Source organism: Panthera uncia (assembly GCF_023721935.1).
Source record: "Panthera uncia isolate 11264 chromosome B2 unlocalized genomic scaffold, Puncia_PCG_1.0 HiC_scaffold_24, whole genome shotgun sequence".
Taxonomy (NCBI): Eukaryota; Metazoa; Chordata; class Mammalia; order Carnivora; family Felidae; genus Panthera; species Panthera uncia.
This window is the reverse complement of record NW_026057580.1, coordinates 55,164,754-55,185,409: the sequence shown is the minus strand read 5'-3', so window position 1 is coordinate 55,185,409 and position 20,656 is coordinate 55,164,754. Positions and strand designations below refer to the sequence as shown.

Here is a 20,656-nt window from a genome sequence, read left to right as displayed (position 1 = left end):
AGAAGTTGCTGCAGCCAAGGTAAAAGAGGTTTTTGTCTGCTCTCTCCTTGAGGATTTTGATGGCTTCCTGTCTTACATTTAAGTCTTTCATCCATTTTGAGTTTATTTTTGTGTACGGTGTAAGATAGTGGTCCAGTTTTCCCAGCACCACTTGCTGAAGAGACTGTCTTTATTCCATTTGATATTCTTTAGGAAAGGAATAAATTTTAAAGGAGGTAGGCAAAGATGAGGAAGCATCATGAAAGAAATATTAAGTTATATGAAGACCAATTCTTCTATAGCAAAGACACACAGATACCCAACCCCAATATGAAAGGATATTAGAGGAGACATGCTGTTGATGTTTTTAAGACATTTTTGTAGAAAATTACTATGTATCTGCATTAATATAGTATTGTTTATTATTTTTAAATTTTTACACTAATGTTTATTATGTAAGTATCATTCATTTTTTAAAAATTATTTATTTATTGAGAGAGAGGGAGGGAGAGAGAATCCTAAACAGGTTCCCTGTGGTCAGCACAGAGCCTGATGCGGGGCTTGCACTTATGAACTGGAAGACCATGACCTGAATGGAAATCAAGAGGCAGACAACTGACTGAGCCCCCTAGATACCCCACTATCATTCAATTTGAAGTGCAACTTCATTTTTCAAACATTTTTGTATTTAGTATTTACCTACAGTAATAAATTTAAATAAAATTCATTTTAATATTTTTATAAGTATCCCATGCCTAATTTATCTCCATGTTAGCAGGCATTTGCCTTATTTACAATTGTTTTGCTATAATGGGCTACAATATATATCTTGTCATATATGCCAAAGTTTTAGATCTATAAAAAGTTGAGAATATGGGATAAAAAGTATGAACCTTACTAGATATTTACCAAATGGATTTTAAAACTCTTTTAACAATTTGTAGTGTCATCAGCAATGTGTATCTCTTCCTATGATTCAATACCTTTCCAAAAACTAGTATCATCATTCTTTAAAAAGATCCAAACTAAGTCAGAGGTTTGGTACTATCTGACATTACGACTTACTATAAAGCTGTGGAAATCAAGACAGTGTGGTATTGATGGAAAGAATAGACAAATAGATCAATAGAACAAAGAGCCCAGAAATAGATTATATATATATATATATATATATATATATATATACAAACTGATCACTGACAAAGGAGCAAAGGCAATAGAATAGAACAAAGATAATCTTCTCAACAATGGTGATGGAACAACTGGACATCATATGCATAAATATATATATATATATATATATATATATATATATATATATATATATTATATACAGAGCCCTTCATAAAAATTAACTCAAGATAGATCATAGACCTGAATGTAAAACACAATTATAAAATGCTTATGATAAAATGTAGAAGAAAATTGATCTTGGGCATGGTAATGGCTTTTTAGACACAACACCAAAGGCACAACCTATGAAAGAAATAATTGATAACCTAGATTTCATCACAAGTAACAACTTCTGCTCTGCAAAAGACAATAAGAATGAAAAGGGAAGCCACAGGGTGGGAAATAATATTTGCAAAAGACACAACTGATAAAGCGCTATTCAAAATATATAAAGAACACTTAAACTCAGCAATAAGAAAACAACCTCATCAGTAAATGTGTCAAAAGACCTGAATAGACACCTTAAAAATTAAAATAGATAACAAGCACATGAAAAGATTCTTAACATGTCATAAGAGAACTGCAAAGTAAAACAAAAAGAGATGCCGCTACACACCTATTGCAATGGCAAAAACTCAAAACACAATAGCAAATGCTGGCAAGGATGTAAAGCAATAAGAACTCTCATTCGTCATCTGTGGGAATGTAAAATGGTCAAGCTACATGGGAAGACTGACAATTTCTTATCAAACTAAACTTACTCTTACCATATATGATCCAACAATTTTGCTTCTTGGTATTTCCCAAAATAAGTTGAAAGCTTATGTCCACACAAAAACTTGCACGCAGATGTTTTTAGCAGCTTTCTTCATAATTCCCAAACATGCAGGCAACCAAGATGTATTTTAGTGTGTAATAGACAAACTGTGCTAGAACCAGACAAAGGAATATCATTCAGCACTAAAAAGAAATGAATTATCAAGTCATGAAAAGACTTAAATGAATATGACTGACTACAAGAAACCACTCTAAAAAGGCCCCATATTGTATGACACTATTTGATATTCTGGAAAAGGTGAAATTATGGAGACAGTAGATGGATCAGTGGTTGCCAGGGGTTGTAGAGAGGGATGGATAGGCAGAACACAGAGGATTTTTAAGGCAGTGGAATTATTCTGTATGATACTGTCATGGGGGGTACACGCCATTATATGTTTGTCAAAACCCATGGATTATACAATACCAAGAATGGATGCTACTATAAACTCTGGATTTAGTGTATAATGATGACTCAATGTAGGCTTATCAATTTTAACAAAAGCCTGTTAAAATATCTCAAGTGGGAGAGGCTGTATCTGAAGAAGAGCCCAGAATGTAATTTCTGTTTAATTTTGCTGTGAACCTAAATCTGCTTTAGAAAATTACAGTCCAATATAAAAATCAAAAACAAAGATTGCCATCACACCTAAATATAAGAATGCTTCCTTAACAGTGTAAAATACTGTGTTCAAATATTCACTTGTCTCATAAAATTTATATATTTTTCTTTTTGTAGATTGCTTGTTGAACAGGATATAATTAACAGTCTTTTACACTGCAGACTCTCTTGCTTTCTTTCTCTGCAAAATTTTATTTGGTTACAATTGGTCATTGAAGCAATTTGGTTCTTTGTCCACCAGTTTCCCACATTTTGGAATTTTTTGACTACATAACAATGGCATTATTCAATATGTTTTTCTTTTTTTATGTCCTATGAATAAAGATAAAACTTAGAAGCTTGGTTAGATTTAGTTTTCATGTGCATGAGTGTGTGTGTATGTGTGTGTGTAATTTGTGTTGTTTTGCTTTATTTGGCATGGCTACTATTCATGTGGTGTTCTGTTTCTCCCTCAGGATGCACATAATGTTTGGTTGTCTCTATTGATATTAGCAGTTATATATGATAACAGCATAGATCCATTAATTCAGACCAAAAAAGTGCTATTCTAAACTTTTTTTTAACGTTTATTTATTTTTGAGACAGAGAGAGACAGAGCATGAACGGGGGAGGGTCGGAGAGAGAGGGAGACACAGAATCTGAACCAGGCTCTGGGATCTGAGCAGTCAGCACAGAGGCCGACACGGGGCTCAAACTCATGGACAGTGAGATCCTGACCTGAGCCGAAGTCGGATGCTTAACCAACTGAGCCACCCAGGCGCCCCAAAAAAGTGCTATTCTAATTAGATCATGTCTTCTTTGTATCTTAGGCAGAATACTTCCCTAAAGAGAAGGTTCCTTTGTCTAGTTATCTAGTGCTTGGTTACCCAGTAGAATAGTTAGTGGGGGAAAGATGAGATAAATGTGTGATTATTTCCTTTTTTTTCGGCTTCAAAATAATGGAAAACATCTTTCAACCATAACCAATTGGTGGATGGTAGTTCTTTTATGTTTTGTGCTTTGGTCTCATTGTAATTTCATGGTTTTAAATATATTTTGTACATTTTTATCTATTGCAAGTAATACTGATATTCAAACTTTTCATATTTTGTCCAAGTGGGATCCTTTCTAAGATGACTCCTGCATCATTTTGACACAGCACTCAACATCTTTGAAACATTCTGTACTCTGTGTCATGACAATATGGTCCATTTCATCTTGATCCCTCCTGCTTGTCTTTTCTGTAAGAAGTTCTAGTTCCTTCTGATGAGAGAGAAAAAAAAATGATAGATAGATGATAGATAAATAGAGATAGATACATATGAAATACCTATATAATTTAAGACCAAATTTTATTCATTGTTAATGGTTGGTTATTGTTTCTAAGCTTTTTTCTAGAAACATATAGGAAATGTGTTTATTTTTTCTTAAAGATATTTTTATTAAAATTTCTCATGAACTCATAATGATGCATCCAATTCAAATTTAGGGCCTCCAAGGTTTTTATTTAATCTCTTTTGCATTATATGTTTCTCTCATATCTATACTGAGAATTCCAGTTCTCAATAACACTGAGACTGTAGAATTAGACAAAGAAAACATTACTCATTTGCTTTATCCCACAGTACGTGTACAAATATATCAGTATAAAAACACAAACACTAAAACAAAAATGATTGCTTAAATGTTTAAGATTTTCTTTTGCAGTTTATTTTTGTCAAATTACTATGACTTAAAGTCACTTTTTAAAAATTTCCTCTCTTTATACTATGAACTAAATACACATTTAGTTTTGCATGCTTCTTGTTTTGCTTCTTTTAAAAATTTAATTCTAAAGGTAAATGTAAAATGTTTGTAGATTTCTAAAGTCATATCTACAAAACAAGGAAGTCCAGGATCTGGGTTTGCCCCTCTATGCTATTCTCTCTCTCTTCTTAGAGCCAACAGTTGTCCCCCTTAATGTTTAGTCTTCTATCGTGTACTTATTTTTGTGTTTTAATGTAAACAGATCCCTCTTTCAAACTTCTGGTATGTAGGAAGGTTTCTAGTGGTTGCCTTCATACACAGTACCTTTCCACAGCATTCCTAATCCTTTTTTTGAGGGGTGGGGGTATGATCTAATGGTTCCTTATTATAAGTAATAATAAATTAGTTACTAAATTCTGCTTCCTCCTGTCCTCTCTTCCCCAGCATCTAATTTGAACCATTCAGTTTAATTCACAGTTAATAACTGTAAGGTCATCAGCAAGCACATTCTACTCCCTATTCTCTTTAGAGTTTGGTAATGTTTTTCACATTTGATTAAGCCTCAATTTTGAATCAATCCCATCTCTACATATTCTCCAATTTTCTTCATTTCCTAGAAATCATAAGTTCAGAATATTTTAAAATATTATTTTCCGAATATACCATATGCTACACTTTGAATCATATTTATTGAATATATTATCTAATTTCAGTTTCATACTTTAATGAAATGAAATGCTTAAATGAATTTGTTATAACTTAACATTTCACCCCCATCCTGTTTTTCAACTTCCGGGATCTTTGAAATTCATTGTAGAATCTAGGGGGTTTTACTATCAACGTGTCAAAGGAATAGAGCTCAATTTCAGGTCAAAATAAGATTCACAGCAGATGAGAACTGAAATATTGTCTACGTTATGAGAGAATGGATATGCTGGGAACTTGAAGATCTGATGGATTCCAAGGTCACTTACCAATCTTAAAAAATCTTCTCAGCTTCCAGATATATTTTTTAAACTCCTATATAGACACAATGTTGGATGTATTCTCTACTTATTCTTAATAATGCCATACAAGTAAATAGTAGAAAATATTTGCAAAGTTTTCTTATATCAGGTGTACTTTAGTTACATAAGGCCTTTACCTCCATATTTATTTAAATACCTGTACACAGGTATAGGTATATTTTAATACATATTTTATATAGAATATGATTCATTTATTCCTTTAACAAACATTTATTGAACTGCCTTTTGATACACTAGGCATTAACTTAGACTCGCCCAGAAGAGTAAAACAAGACCAACCGAAATTGAAAGATCCCTGAGTTTGAAACAAAATATGTATAAAATCTTAACGGGTTATAATTACTCCATAGGCTGCAGAAAGCAGAAGTTGCCATGACCCGAGCCACAGCCTTTCTAATTCTGATAAAAGTAAGCAGCATTTATATCATCCTTAAAATTGACAAAACAGATAATGGAGGGAACAAAATGGAAATGGTTTACTGTTGGCTACCAGGAACCCTAAGGAAAGATATGTTCTTTCCCTCACCCTATTTCATTAAGCATATCATACTATCAATATTTTCAGTTGACAGTAAGGGTGCAGCCTGAAACTTCAGCTCTGTGAAGTTTTTCAATACTACATACTCTTCATTCTGTCAGTCGCATGAGAAAATGTATTTATAGAAACCTATTTTTGTGTGCCTCTTATGGACCCTTCACTGGTGTTGGGGCTTGACTTAAAACAATAAGTCAGGTACAGTGCAAGCCTTATGCTATTTTACAGTCTAGGAGCAGAGGCATACAAACAAGCACTTCTAAATGCAGAGTGGAATGTGACAAGTGAACCTTCCTTATAGAATATCTAATTGTAAGCAATCAAATGGATGGGGAATAAAATTCCAGGCACCTGGCTGGGCTTAAGTATTCCTATATTGTAATTTGATTTTATGGCACGGAATCTACTCTGAAACCCAAAATACGGGGTCACCCTTACTTGGCAATTGTGCGCAGGGAGTGTAATATTGTGTTGGCAAGGAGAAAAATAAGAGATCTCATTCCACCTTTAACAATGTTGTAGTTCTGGCCAACAATTTAAAGAGGTTATGACGCCACTGACCTAGAAATCATAATGCAAACATAGCTCCAGCAATCGCAAATGCATATACTTGCTTTTAGAACGTTTATAATTTGTATAAGTACATTTTTAATATTCTTTACATTTTCAGTGAGTTGTGAATTAGATTTGTTTGCAATGTGCAAGGGTTTAGAAAGCAGAATATCTTGTTGTTAAATAAGATTCGTATCATTATAAAAATGCACTTAAAGAAACATTTTAGTATATTAGCATAGATCATGGCACACTTCACCATTTTGTTAAGTCACAAAAGCAATTAGGAACTTTGATTTTCCACCTGTATGAGGAACTGACTGAATATCATTTCATGATATTGGTGAGGAGTTTGAAAATCTATGCCTGTATTTGCCTGGAATCATTTTTACGGCCAATTAAATCTATTTAAAAGTATGCTAAATAAATGACAAAGATCCTTTCTTGAGGATGAAATAAAGGTGTAAATAAATCATGTATTTTGAAAACTAAAACTGAAAAAGAAACCAACAGTAACAAAAATAAATGCCATAATTATAACTCCAACTATATAATTCAGTAAATTATATCTATATGTATATATCACATCAAAGCATTTGCCTATGTTATTTGTAAGTTTAAGAGCTGTCTAACGCATGTGCTGTATAGATTAGGAACCCTGTCTTATTTTGTAGGTACATAAACATTACTGGAGTTATAAAATAACAAGGTTAGAGAGGATCAATCATAATTTTTGCGAGGTATTATAGGCTTTTTGGCAATTGATAGATATTGCACAATTAAGCAGATGACATTTTTCTGCATTTGTTTGCATCAGAGTATATTTTGATAGTAAGAGAAGGAGTAATTTCTGGAGGGTGAATATGGTAGCGTGAATCTAGTGGTTTAATAATGGTACGATAGAACACAGCACAGACCACACTAGTAATTAAATTTCATCTGCTTCATAAGATAGTCATCAGTACATATGTTTGAAACACAGATCTGAATGTTCTTAGATTTTAGAGAGGTTGTAGCTTTACTTGAGGATACAAGGTGGTGCTGTTTCATTTTACAAACAAAAACTACTGTTACCAAGACCTGGCAAAGCTAGAATGAGGACATCATCTCTTACAAAGAGAGCAAGCATACAGAAGAAGCCAATTCCATACTGCTACATGCCAGTTATGATTTCGTTTAATGGAAAAATAGATAAGTTATATCTATATACACTGCACAATGTAAATACAGAGCCAATAACAATATTCACCCAAGGATGAAATGTTCATTTTTCAGTAGTTTACAGGGTTCTATGGCCTGCGATATTTGCAGTGGCTGCAGAGGCCCTGGCCTTAAGGGAATAAAAATATGTGCTTTATGAAACATGAGTGAAAAGTTAAAGTGTATTCCTAGTTCTTAGTGGCTCTTTGTACTGACAACCAACTATTTCACTGGTTTTGTAAATGAAAATCTAAGCTCATCTTTTAATTCCAAATCTACTGACCTGTACCATTAATGAAGACCAAGACTTCACTGCGGTCTATCTATTCAAATGCTAATCACCATTTGCCAACTTACTATATGTATTTAAATACTACAAAAAGTGAGGCTTTTTTTCATATCAGCCTTTCTCTGTATTTATCATTACTCCGCATAGAGAATCTAAATGATAATGTGGGCTCCTCTTCCAATGTCAGATTTCCTGTGTGACATCAGTAAAATTAAATAACCTTTCTGGGCCTGATTTTTAATTCAATTATGGATACTTTAATACTAACATTTTTACGGCAGTTCTTGAGATGTTTGTAATGTTTGTAAAACAAATTGAGAGGTTATTATTATTTTTAATCATTGACATGTTTGTTTACTGAAAATCAGTAGAGAAATTTGGCTGTTTTGTGTATGTTGATATCCTTGGCAGATTTTGGATTGGCACCTATAACAATTTTCTGAGATGCTTCTTTATACCTCAATCTATTTATCTTATTAGAGGTTTTGGCTACTAAAAAGAAAAAATAACCCAGAACCTCTGCTGAGGACTTGTGAAATGTAATTATACCCTTTACTGATTTTTTTTCCACTCAGTATTTTTACCCTGACATATCACTTATTTAAATGTCAGCAGTAATGTTAATTTACTTTTCTTTTTATATTTTTGCATTTTCTTTACTAGAAGCTGACTCGTATTTTCAAATAATAGGGAAGAAAGAATTGCACTTTTCACTTATTTTGGCATAAAATAGACTTATTTAAATAATGCTTTATCCTCAGTTTTATGGACAGAATAAATAGTAGACTCATTTATTGATGATAGATATATTACATAGCATTATTTATTCTATAGAGTACAGAAATATCATTTATATAACCTTGAGAAAAAGTTCATGTCAGCATAATTTAAGTCAATGAGGGCAAAGAAAGCCAGGTAGTTCATTTTGGGAAAAAACTCAAATAACAAAAATGTTTAATAGATAGTAACAAACTAGGCTTAATCTGATGAAAGGAGATCACATAACTTCTGGTATTTCCCTAAAACTTAATGTCTAGATAGTATGGCATGACTATTAGAGATTTCTTCTTTTGAACAGCATCTGACACTTTAGGGGGTGTAGTAATATGTGTAGTAATGTGTAGTATTATTATTATATTATTATATATTATATATATTATATATTATATAATTTATTAATATAATTAATATATATCATTAATTAATCAATATAATTAATTATATATTTATATATTGTATATAATTATATATATAATTATAATTAATTAATATAATTAATTAATATAATTAATATAATAATATAATTATTATATATTATATATAATATTATATAATATTATATAATATATTATATATTATATTATATTAATGTGTAGTAATATAAATTATGTTATTGAATCACATGCAAGCCTGGATTTGAAATATAGTTCTGCCACTTGCTATAGTATGGTCTTAAGCAAATAGCCACTTTTTGAGTCTATCCCTTATGTGTCTGTAAAATAGGGATAATACTTACTTCCCTCATGATTAGATGAATGTTTGTATGAGATAATTCATATATAGTGCTTAGCGTTTAGTGTTGAGTAAACACTCAATAAGAATTAACTAGTTAGCTAATTAGTTAATAGTTTCTCTTTCTAACAAACATTTAATTTTTAAAAATCTCCCCAAATCTCCTCAAAATACTTAATTATTAACCTTGACACACTTTGTTTCCTGTCATATACATATGAAAGAAAGAAATGGTTAAAAACTACTTCACTGATTCTAAAGAATACAGTATTAAAGAAGGAAGGGGGCAGCATAATGTTATTGTTTACAGAGAAACCTGACAAACACTACCTTACGCGATCAGGGTTTGTTTCAACAGTGGTGTCATTTTGAGGATATGGATCCTTGATGTGATCTGATGAAACATCACCTTACCTCTGTGGTCCTCACCACAGAAACCCATAACCTCAGTCTAACCAGCAGATAAACATCATACAAATATCAATTGAAGAAGAGTCAACAAAATTTCTGATGATTACTCCTCAAAACTCTCAAGACCATCAAAAACAAGGCTGAGAAAATGTTACAGCGAAGGGGAGCCTTAAGGAGACATGGTGACTAATGGCATAGAAGTAAAAAGACATGAATCTGAGTCACACTCTAATAAATTTTCTAACTTGGGAGACAGTGCTTGGACATCATTGCTACAATGCTCACAGTCACCATTAACATCAGGTGATGCCATTTCGGATACCTCCACATTCTATGCAGCCATAGCGATTAAATAATGGATAGAGCGAACATTCAAGTCATTTGACTAAAATGGGATAATACATAAACTGTGTTAGCAAACACTCAATTTTATTTGAATTGAACAGCGGGAAAAGAAACAGGAAAAAACAAAGAATCTGATGATCATGAGAAAAATGTTTCTTTGTCATAGAAGAACTTATTTGCAAAAGATCAAGCTAAGGTCAAGGATTTATGAAACCCATTATGAGGTTGAATTAGTATGTTTTTAATCTACATTTTTCAGTTTTTTACAGTATTAATTTACTCTGTTTATAAATGATGAGTTAATTAGCTGCAAGATAGAACTTATCAATAGACCTATAAACATGACTACCTAAGACATCTGGGTAACTGATCTTTGTTCTTATTTTACAGCCCCAAGTCAAGTAATGTACTTATATCAGGCTGTGTAAGCCTGCAGGGGGGTGATAAATGGAATCTGGGTAGATGTTGTGTATATGAAACCTTACCTTGTTACAGTATTTTGTATTATGTAAATTCTAAAACTGATGAGAAGCACTTAGTCCAGAAGAGATAGTCCTGGCACATATCAACCAGCTTGAATGAAGACTATTCCAGGTTTAGGTATATAAGCCAATGTATACAAGACAGAGGGCTAAGAGGGGGACTGAAAACGTCTGAAGTGACTCACACACAATTAGAAAATTACTACTGGCAACACTTTGCGAAGATTTTCGGGTGCAGAATTTTGTCTTTCCATTGGCTGTAGAACATGTTGATTTCTCCTTTGTGTAACTCTGATTTTGCTTACCTTGACATTCTTTGGATAACCCTGGCTGTTGATCTTGTTCGTGTGCGAGGTCTTTTCATCATTGTGTTCCTAGTTCTGATAGTCTAATAAAGTGGAAATACATCATAATATTCACACTTTCTTCCTTCGCATAAAGCTGTACCAATTACATTATATTTTATTGTTATGGTTTATGAGATTCATCTCCACTTTTTAAACATAACAATGCTTACTTTTGGTTCCCCTTGTTAGCATCTTCATTAATTTTATATTTTGGTTCATTTGTTGATTTACTGGGTCTGGTGTTCAGGAATTTATTTTTCACAAAGGGACTATAGGTATTCCATTACCTGAGTAATTTTATGTTTGATAAAATCTCTTGCTTTTGTAACTGAATAATATCTGTTCAGTGTCCAAGGAATCTTGGGCGCCTTTTAATTTCTCTCAGAAATTTGTTCACATGGACTTTTTTCTAGTGTTGAATGTTATGAAAGGAAGTCTCAAGTCATTTTTTTCTTCCTGTAAGGGTCTTTATTTATCTTCCAGGATGACTAAAAATCCTTTCTTCATGCTGGGTATTCAATAATATAATTAGGATACAAGTCATTGTTAGCTGTACATATCAGGCTTTTCCTGGAAAGTGGTGTATCACTTGGCCTGTAGATAATTTCTTCCTTCATTTCAGACATTTTTTTCCTGAACTGCATTATTGAATAATTTCTGATTCTATGTGTTGAGTTCTTTGTTTCAGGAACATAAACTATCTTGATAAAGGAATATCTGAATTGTACAACTATTATCTTTTCGCATTGTGATTATTTCAGGATCTATCTCTGCATCAGCATTTCCCTTTCAATTTTTTTCTGTACGGTTCCTCAGTTTCTGAATCTTTCCACATCTTTTTCCTTTTCTTCCTGTCCCCCCCTTTTTTTGTTGTTTTTTGTTTTTGGCATTCTACCTATTTGTTTAGCTTTGTAGTCTTTAAAATCACATTTTCTTCATCTCCTTCTCCTTCTCCTTTTTGTAGATAGAGTGTGCGGGTATGAGTAGGGAAGGGGCAGAGGAAGAGAGAGAGAAATAGAGAGAGAGAAAGAGTCTCAAGCAGGCTCCATTCTCATTGCAGAACCCGATGTGGGGCTCAGTCTCATGAAGGGTGAGATCCAGACCTGCGCCGAAACCAAGAGTCTCATGCTTAACTGACTGAGCCACCCTGAGACCCCTTATTTTCTTTTTTAAACTCTAATGTTGTGTGTCTTTTTGTTTTTTAACCGATTGCATGCTCTTACTTAGCTGTTCTGTACACCACGCTCTCCTTCACACCAAGATCAAAATTTTCATGTGACTCATTTAGGGCTCTACTAGATTTAATAATAAAGAAACCCCCAAAATACAAGTGCTCAAACCAGAGAGACTTTTTATTTCCCATTTAGCTAACAGCTCTGGGTGGATGTTCCAGGTTAGTGGGTGGCTCTCCCTATGGGTATTCATGGACTGGGGCTAATGGAGACTCTGGGTCTTCAACACACAGCTTTCAAGCTCACTGTAGTCACTGTCATCTTATCAGACAAAAGTGGAAAACATAAATACCCAGGGCCGGAGAGTTTCCCTTAAGCAAGAAAGACACATATTCTAAAGTTTCTTTTTAATGTTTGTTCATTTTTGAGAGAGAGAGAGAGAGAGAGAGAGAGAGAGAGAGAGAGAATGCAAGCAGGGGAGAGGCAGAGAGAAAGACACAGAATCCGAAGCAGGCTCCAGGCACTGAGCTGTCAGTACAGAGCCCAACACAGGGCTCGAACTCACAAACCGCGAGATCATGACATGAGTGGAAATAGGATGCTTAACCAACTGAGCCACCCAGACACCCCACGTATTCTAACAGTAGCAGTCAATCATACCTTTTATTCCTTGGCTTTCCTTTTTTTCTAGATTGAATAGTTATAATTTTTTTATTCTACGGTGTATTTGTATATTTCATACATCATTTTATTTGAATGATACTTGGAGAACTTTGCCCTGATTTTCTCCTTGTGCTGATACATTTTGTTCAGTTTCCCCTTGACTTTCTTCTGAGACCTGTTCAGTATCCTCTCTGAACTAACTTTTGGGGACACATTTTATATTCCAACCACATTTCTTAGACACTATGTCTTTAAGCAAGGGGGCCTGGAAGGAAGTTAGAAACAATACCATGAAGCTCTAATCTTTTTTTTTTTTTCCTTTGTCATCATCTTTTGAGGTTTGTAGTATCAGATTGTTCCCTTTACTTTTTTTGATAACTGCAAATATTTTAACTTTTTTATTATATGTATATTTCACTGAGGAAAAGTAGTATTTATTAGGCTTTGATAAATTACCATGATCATTACCAGAAGTATTACTATAACTAATTTTTACTGTGTTTTCCTATTTTTGTATAGGATATGAGATTCACACTGTTAACTTCTTTGCAATTGTAGTGCAAACAATGTGTATAACAGTGTCTGAATAGTAAACTGTCATTGCTGTATACCTCAACCAATGGGTGATACATGAATAGTCATCAACTTGCAGATATAAGTTCCAGTTTGGTGTCTTAAGGGAACTAAATGCCCATGCATTAAGTGAAGTATGCCTGAGGCCTGTCTTCCAAATGATAGTTTAAGGAAATTCTCTACCCATCATCCGGCCTTCCAGTGGAAATCAACACCCTCTAGATGAATTTTATTTCCCACACTGGAAAAACAGCTGGAAATAATTTCTACCTTTTGTGGCATTTATTATTTGTTCTACGAATGTAGGTAAAGTCCCTTAAAGGGAAATATAATTTATTTTATGACTTTGAATTCTCAAACTTCTAAAAGCAAAGAATTATTTTAGTGAATGAATGCACCGTTCCGAACTCTACATACAAAGATTCATTAAACAGAAAAAAAAAACTTACCTAGTTTTCTCCAAAATTTTGATACTATCTGCTTCTAGGCCTAAGCTTACCTTTAAATATCAAAGTACAAATACGATATAAAAATATTACTGTTAGACACACTCATAAACATCAAAATAAAAGGAGGAAACTTATAAAAATAGTTTCCTGCGGACTACAACAAACAGGAAATCTTTAATTGAGAAAGTGAAGTCTCTAAGAAAGGACCCATAATGAAACTGAAGCTTTAGTTACACATAGAGCAACAATGCTGTGTCTAGAATACAAGTTCCAAACTTGGATTTATGATTGCCGTGTGCAATGTATTCCTTATATACTATTTTTTTTTCTTTTGCTCTGGTTTCATTTTTATAGACTGTCATGTACTATATATGAACTCATTTTTACACTAAACCCTTTGGCAAACTTACCTCAGTATTTAAGGAATTGCCTGTCTATTTGAGAACTTGGCTTGAAACAACAAAGGGGCAAATGGTAGAAAGATGGCAAAAATCTGCTTTCTAGATCAACAGCCAATGAGCAGAAAATAGACATGTACACACAAGTTAGGCTGAGTATCTAAAATAAGTTATGCTTAATTATAAACTCTGTAAATCTCTCATTTGCATTGAACCATAGGTTTTGTCAAGCTTTTGAGTCTGCGAGGCAAGAGGGGGGTGGGGCTGTCCCCCACTCAGGAAGGCCCAAACCTCAGGACTGACTCTTCCTTTAGGAACTTTACCCATGACTTGCGCATCCTTGATCATTTGCTCCTTTTTTGAAAGTGACTTTTTCAAAATGTTGTTATTTTGGTCTCAGTGGTTTACAAAATTGGGTTAACTTCTCTCTGAATTCCTTAGATTACAATCATACATGTGGGTGCTTACATGATAGACATATTTCTATCACTGGAAAGCTAGTTTTCATAATAACATAATGCACTTGTTACAAATATAACTTCACATATGTAAAACTACCTATGGCACTCCTGTAGATACGTTCCTCCCGTACATATCTTCATCTCAAATGATGGCAATAGTTCGTTCTAAGATCACTTTTAATCCATCCAAAAATACTGATGGCTCTATTTTCAAAGTATATCCAGAATCTGAACACTTATTACCACCCCAATATTGCCACCCTGGGCCAGACCAACAAGAGCTCCCGCCTGGATTATCACACAGCGTCCTCTCTGGTCTCACTGCTCCCATGTACAGTACAGCATCCTGTTACGTTTGAAAACATGGTTACACTGTGTCACTCAGAAGGCCCTCTCACAAAGTAAAGGAATATAAGCTCCTTTTAGCTGTGTATTATGATCATTAAAGACTTTGATCCAGTAAGGAAAAGTTTAGATATTTGTCTAGTAGATATACAGAGCACCAAACAAAACATATGTTCCGTGTTTAAAAGCACTGGCTAAAGAGACAGACCAATCTGAATCCAAATTCAATTTCCACTACCAACTATCATCAATTATGACTTAAGAAATCTGATTAATGTCTCCAAATATCAATATTCTGATACATAAAATGGGATCAAAACAATGTCATAACATTTTATATGACTATAACAATGTATAGGATTGGTATATCAAAGTCTAACCAGGAAGAAAGAAACCACCTAAAATGTTTATAACAGGGTATTTGAAATTTTTTTTTTACATTTATTTATTTTTTAGAGATAGAGTGAGACAGAGTGCGAGCGGGAAAGGGTCAGAGAGAGACTGAGAGAAGGAGAATCTGAAGCAGGCTCCAGGCTCTGAGCAAGAGTTCAGCACAGAGACAGATGTGGGGCTCGAACCCACAAACCGTGAGATTGTGACCTGAGCCAAAGTCAGATGCTCAACCAACTGAGCCATACAGGTGCCCCTGTAACAGGTTATTTAATTCTGGGAATTAGTTACAAAGGTGTTGTGGATTTGGGGAAGCCATAAAAGTGATTATGACCTAACCCAGAGATTAGCAAAAGTGGGAGGTTACTGTCACCCTTAACCTGGAGGACTAAATGTTGGTACTAGTCAGAATCATTCTTTCAAAGCTCGAACCACAGTGGGCCAGATATAAGCTTAAACAGAAAATACTGCCCAACAAAGATGAAGGTGAAAATAACCTGGCATTTCCGTTCTCACTACACTCTAAAAATCCCACCAGTGTCTCCACTGTCCAATGCAGCTAGAAGCCAACTGACAGTGGTCCTGGGAAATGTACCTGGGAAATGGATGAAGAGGTGAGCCCCTCTCATAAAGAATGGAAAATGGGAAGAGGGATGAGTTTGGGAACAATTGGTCCCAAGGCTAGCATGGTCTATCACCAAAGATCTTAAAATTGGCTATGTAGTCTAGAGGATACTTAAATGTTCATGCAAAGCAGCAACTTTAAATTGCCGTGGCACGGAGGGTACATTACCTAGGAGGATAGAGGAAGTTTGTTTTTATGGGCTGGGGTTCATAGATGCCGAAATTAACACTGACTTGAATGTCAAGGTAAATACTTCTACTGGATCTCTGATATTGCTCTTCTTAATGAGAATAAAGAGTACATATAACTAATTGTCATCCAAGAAAGGATATTAGTAGTCAGATTTTGGGAAAAAATAATTGCACATTATTTGACGTGATTTATTGACTTAAAAATGGGAAGAAGCCATTGAGACATCTGAGTTATAGACATGAGAAAAATCTAAAGAGGACAACCTAAATCCTTATCCAGAAGTGAAGAACAAAGCTACTCACTGATGTAGATACACTTCACCCTTTAATGGCTTTCGTTCATGATCAATGGGGGAAATAAATCCTGTAGGATTTTGAATTCATATTTATTCTGTTGATGAATATATATTTTTATACGTTAATGAACATAAACTTGAAATGTTAAGCATATCTTGGAAACATTTTTGCTAATTACACATTGCCTTGCATCAGGGTATTGTTGACTTTCCATTAAATAATTTGAAAATTCGGGTACTACATTTGAAATGCTTAACATATTTAGTTAGGAAGTAAGTTCAGCCTTGTAATATTATAATGACTTAGCTTTGCAGGTATCTCAGTTAAAAAAGATCAGTGAACCAGAATTCTTTCTTACTGTGTTGACACAAAGTCCGAGTCATGTACATATATCCAAGACAATTCTGAGAAAAATACATCCATTCCCCAGAAACTCAGTGTCAGTGAAATTAAGAACCAAATGTTTGTATGCCTACAAAGAAATTTTTGCTTTGACCCATTTTCTACCTATAATGAGACAAAATCAGGTGGACCTCAAATGTTTTAGGTTGGTTTGGATAATTCAGCATATATATCCTGCTATTGTAATTAGCAGCAGTGGTTTAAAGTTTACAGAAGCAAAAACATGAAACTAAAGCTCTGGGTTAGAAATTAGGTTAAGAATAAAAGAGGAAATAAATATTTAATTAATGCAGAATCAAAGCTCTGGCAGTGAGATGGGGTCTTTATTATTACAGATGAAGCTTTCTAAAAGTAAGGCTACATAAAATGTATGAATCCTATTTAATTTTGTTAACATGAGGTTAAATATCTTTGAGATTATAATAGGGTATCTTGTCTTCTGTGCTTGCATTCTAAAGTATCAACAAAAATATGGCTGTATTTCTTCCTAGAATAGTTGATTTGAAGCCCTCTGTTTTTGTGAAAGAACTTGCAAATGAACTCTACAAAATTGTAAAGTGGAAGATAATATTAAGAGGAAATACTTATCGTTGCTCATTTATTTTCAGTGAATATGCCCACATATGTCTCCTTCAGGATGACATACAAACAACATTGACAAGTATGTAACATTTTCTTTTAACCTAAATTCTAAGCCACGATTGTTGCTGACCTTTCTTTCATTTTTCTTTCTTGAAAATTATAAAACCGAATTTGAATATTTTAGTACATTTAGTGTTGCCTGAATGAGAACATCATTCAGTAAGGTCTGAGGAAAGTTCCAAAACATCAATCAGTTTATAGTCTTCAGGCAAATTCTGTCACATTTTCTGTTAATGTCTTTCTAAACCTGTTCCCATTCAGAGTATGTAATGTGAAGTGAAATAGCTTATTACAAAGTGCCACTAATTATATGCCACCATAACTGTATTAAGTTATTGTATTCCTTAGATTTAAATGATCTCTAATGTGTTTAAAGTTAATATTTGATGAAAACTTGTTAATATTTAAATAGTTTGCCTACTGCAATAGATTCTATGGAAAATGGGAGTATATCATATGATCATCTTTGAATGAATAAAGAGAAAATCTCAAATGATCTTTCCTGTGTTCAGTCATACTTCACTATTTTTAAGACTTGAGATTTTTCAGTTCACAAATTTACTAGATGTGAATTTGAATACATTTATAATGTTCATGTTTCCATTTTGAATGTGATTTGTTATTGTATTTTGGTTATCCTTTAGAAATTTCAAAATTTACTGTCAGTGTGCATTTTTTTATAGTAGGAAACTACTTCTTAAGAGCTTGCCAATAAAATATTGATGAAAAATTGATGATTTTTTTTCTTTTCATTTATCTGGAATCCATTTATTCATCAAGGTGGTAACTTCGCCAATAACTCATTGGAATAGTCTACGATTTTTAGGGAAGAATTATGATTTTAACAGGAAACCACAGGGGAAATTTAAATTATTTGTCTCTTAAAAAGTAGAACATTGTGATTTAGGGCAGTTAAAGAGCTCTGGGAGTGAGAACATCAAATATAGTGCTAGAAGTGTAGTTACATGGTTCAAGAGAATGACTTGAGCATCATAAAGCCTGAATCTCCGTGGATTCTGATTTGTTTACACAGATATTCTTTCAACTCATGCTTAATAATGTGTTGTTAAAAATAAGTTGGCTATTAAAAAAGTAAGTTGACTATATTTTTATCATCAAATGGCAAAATTTCTTAGCTTCATCTCTTACCCCATGCACAGGCTGGGGAGGAAATAGGTAACAATTGCTTTCTAAGTCCTTTTTCTTTTGGAGAACTTAAGTTTTTGGAAGGAAAAATAATAAATAATCTAAGGGGCATCCTTGTCTCTTTGTAACTAACTGGGGCCTGAAACAGGACAGCAAATACCTTTCTGACTTTCAAGTCTCAATTCTCTGATGTCTCCTTAGAATTGGGATGCTCTTGTAATGAGCAGTGATGCATCAGCAATACATTTAGATTTTCTATTTCTCAAGAACTTTCACTCAAAAACCTATATCAATATCTTAAATACACATGAAGAGCTTGACAAAAAAAAGCCTGCGATTTTGAATAGTAATTTTCAAAGTGCTTTTTTGTACATTATTCCATTTGTTACTCAAACTTATAGAGCTTCTCATGAATATAGATTAGAAAAGCTGTACTTTACAGAGAAAGAAATTGAAAACTCAGAAAAATGGTTTTCCAAAATAAATGAAGTGCTCTTAGAAATGTGTTGTTTTGATTTTGGATTGAAGACACTGCACCAGATACCTCACTAGGCCATGGTTAGCAGAAATCCCAGTGAAACGGATACTGCTTGCCAATAATGGGAATTCCCTCTCCATAGAATATTTCTGTCACCTGTGGAAACACTAGCTTTCCTCTAAAATTCCACAACTGGGAATAATCTCTCCTTTTCCCATTGTATTCTTTCATCATGGAAATTTTTGTTTTCTCTTTCAGGACATAAGAATTACTTATATACCTACTTCCCCCAGACTGTGAAGTCTGGGACCAGGATTGATGTATCTTTTTGTCTCTCATAACATCTAACAAAGTGTTTTTCATATGGTAATGCTTAAAATGTGTTTGTTTATTGAATAAAACATGTCAGTACGATTTTGAACATCTATAAGAAAAGAAAGTAATGTGAGACAAAGTAATGTGGATAAAACAAACGTAGCAAAATATTAGGAAACTATCAGAAATGCAGCAATAATGTTTTACCAATTCCTCCAACAAGCTATGCAAATAAGTCAGTCATTTAAACTGAATGACATTTGTGGAAGTATAAAACCAATGAAAGGGTCTTTATTTAAGGACTTATTTAAGTTCTCATTAAAGGCTAGATGGAAACTTTATTTAGTTAGTTATTTTTTAATTTTTTAACGTTTATTTTTGAAGGAGAGAGAGAGAAAGAGAGAGAGAGAGAGAGAGAGAGAGAGCGAGCATGAGTGGGAGAGGGGCAGAGAGAGGAAGACATAGAATCCAAAGCAGGCTCCAGGCTCTGAGCTGTCAGCACAGAGCCTGACATGGAGCTCAAACTCACAAGCCATGTGAAATCATGACCTGAGCCAAAGTCAGACACTTAACCTACTAAGCCACTCAGGCGCCCCTGGAAAATTTATTTTAACTGTGCAATGGATGATATGAGGTGAGATATTTTGTGGAAGTTGGGCAACTTTATTTGAACTGTGCACACTACAGAGAATAGAAATACTCCTGTAATGTGTTCAGTTCATTAAGAACTTGGAGCAAAAAAATGGCTGTACATTACATACTGAGATCTTCTTAGGGCAAAACTGCATGCTAGAATTAGTCTGAAATCCTCCTAATGTAGGTACTTTTGGTGACGAGAGTTTGGAGTAAAGTAGCATATTGTTAACATTTACTTATGGCTTGTAAGAGGTTTTAGAAAATTCCATACCTGTAAAGCAGAAATACTTTCTTGGTTCATAAAATAACAGGCAGGCAACATTTTAACCTTGAGGATATTCCTGTCTATAGCAAGAAGATAAAAAGGCTGGTACTACTGCTTTTGCCACAGTAATACATATTCCTAAGATTTCTTAATCATAACCTTATGGTTTATACAAATTACATATGTGAAAAT

General features: G+C 33.8%; 1 long non-coding RNA gene across 1 annotated transcript in view; it reads left to right on the top strand.

Annotated features, from left to right (window-relative positions):
* The window catches only part of LOC125938705 (uncharacterized), a 39,248-nt gene extending 19,645 nt beyond the window's left edge, over positions 1-19,603 (top strand). The window contains exons 2-3 of the long non-coding RNA XR_007462776.1: positions 17,591-17,643; positions 19,507-19,603. This is a non-coding gene — a long non-coding RNA (uncharacterized LOC125938705). The remainder of the gene's footprint in view (positions 1-17,590; positions 17,644-19,506) is intronic.
* Positions 19,604-20,656: the final 1,053 nt, after the last annotated feature.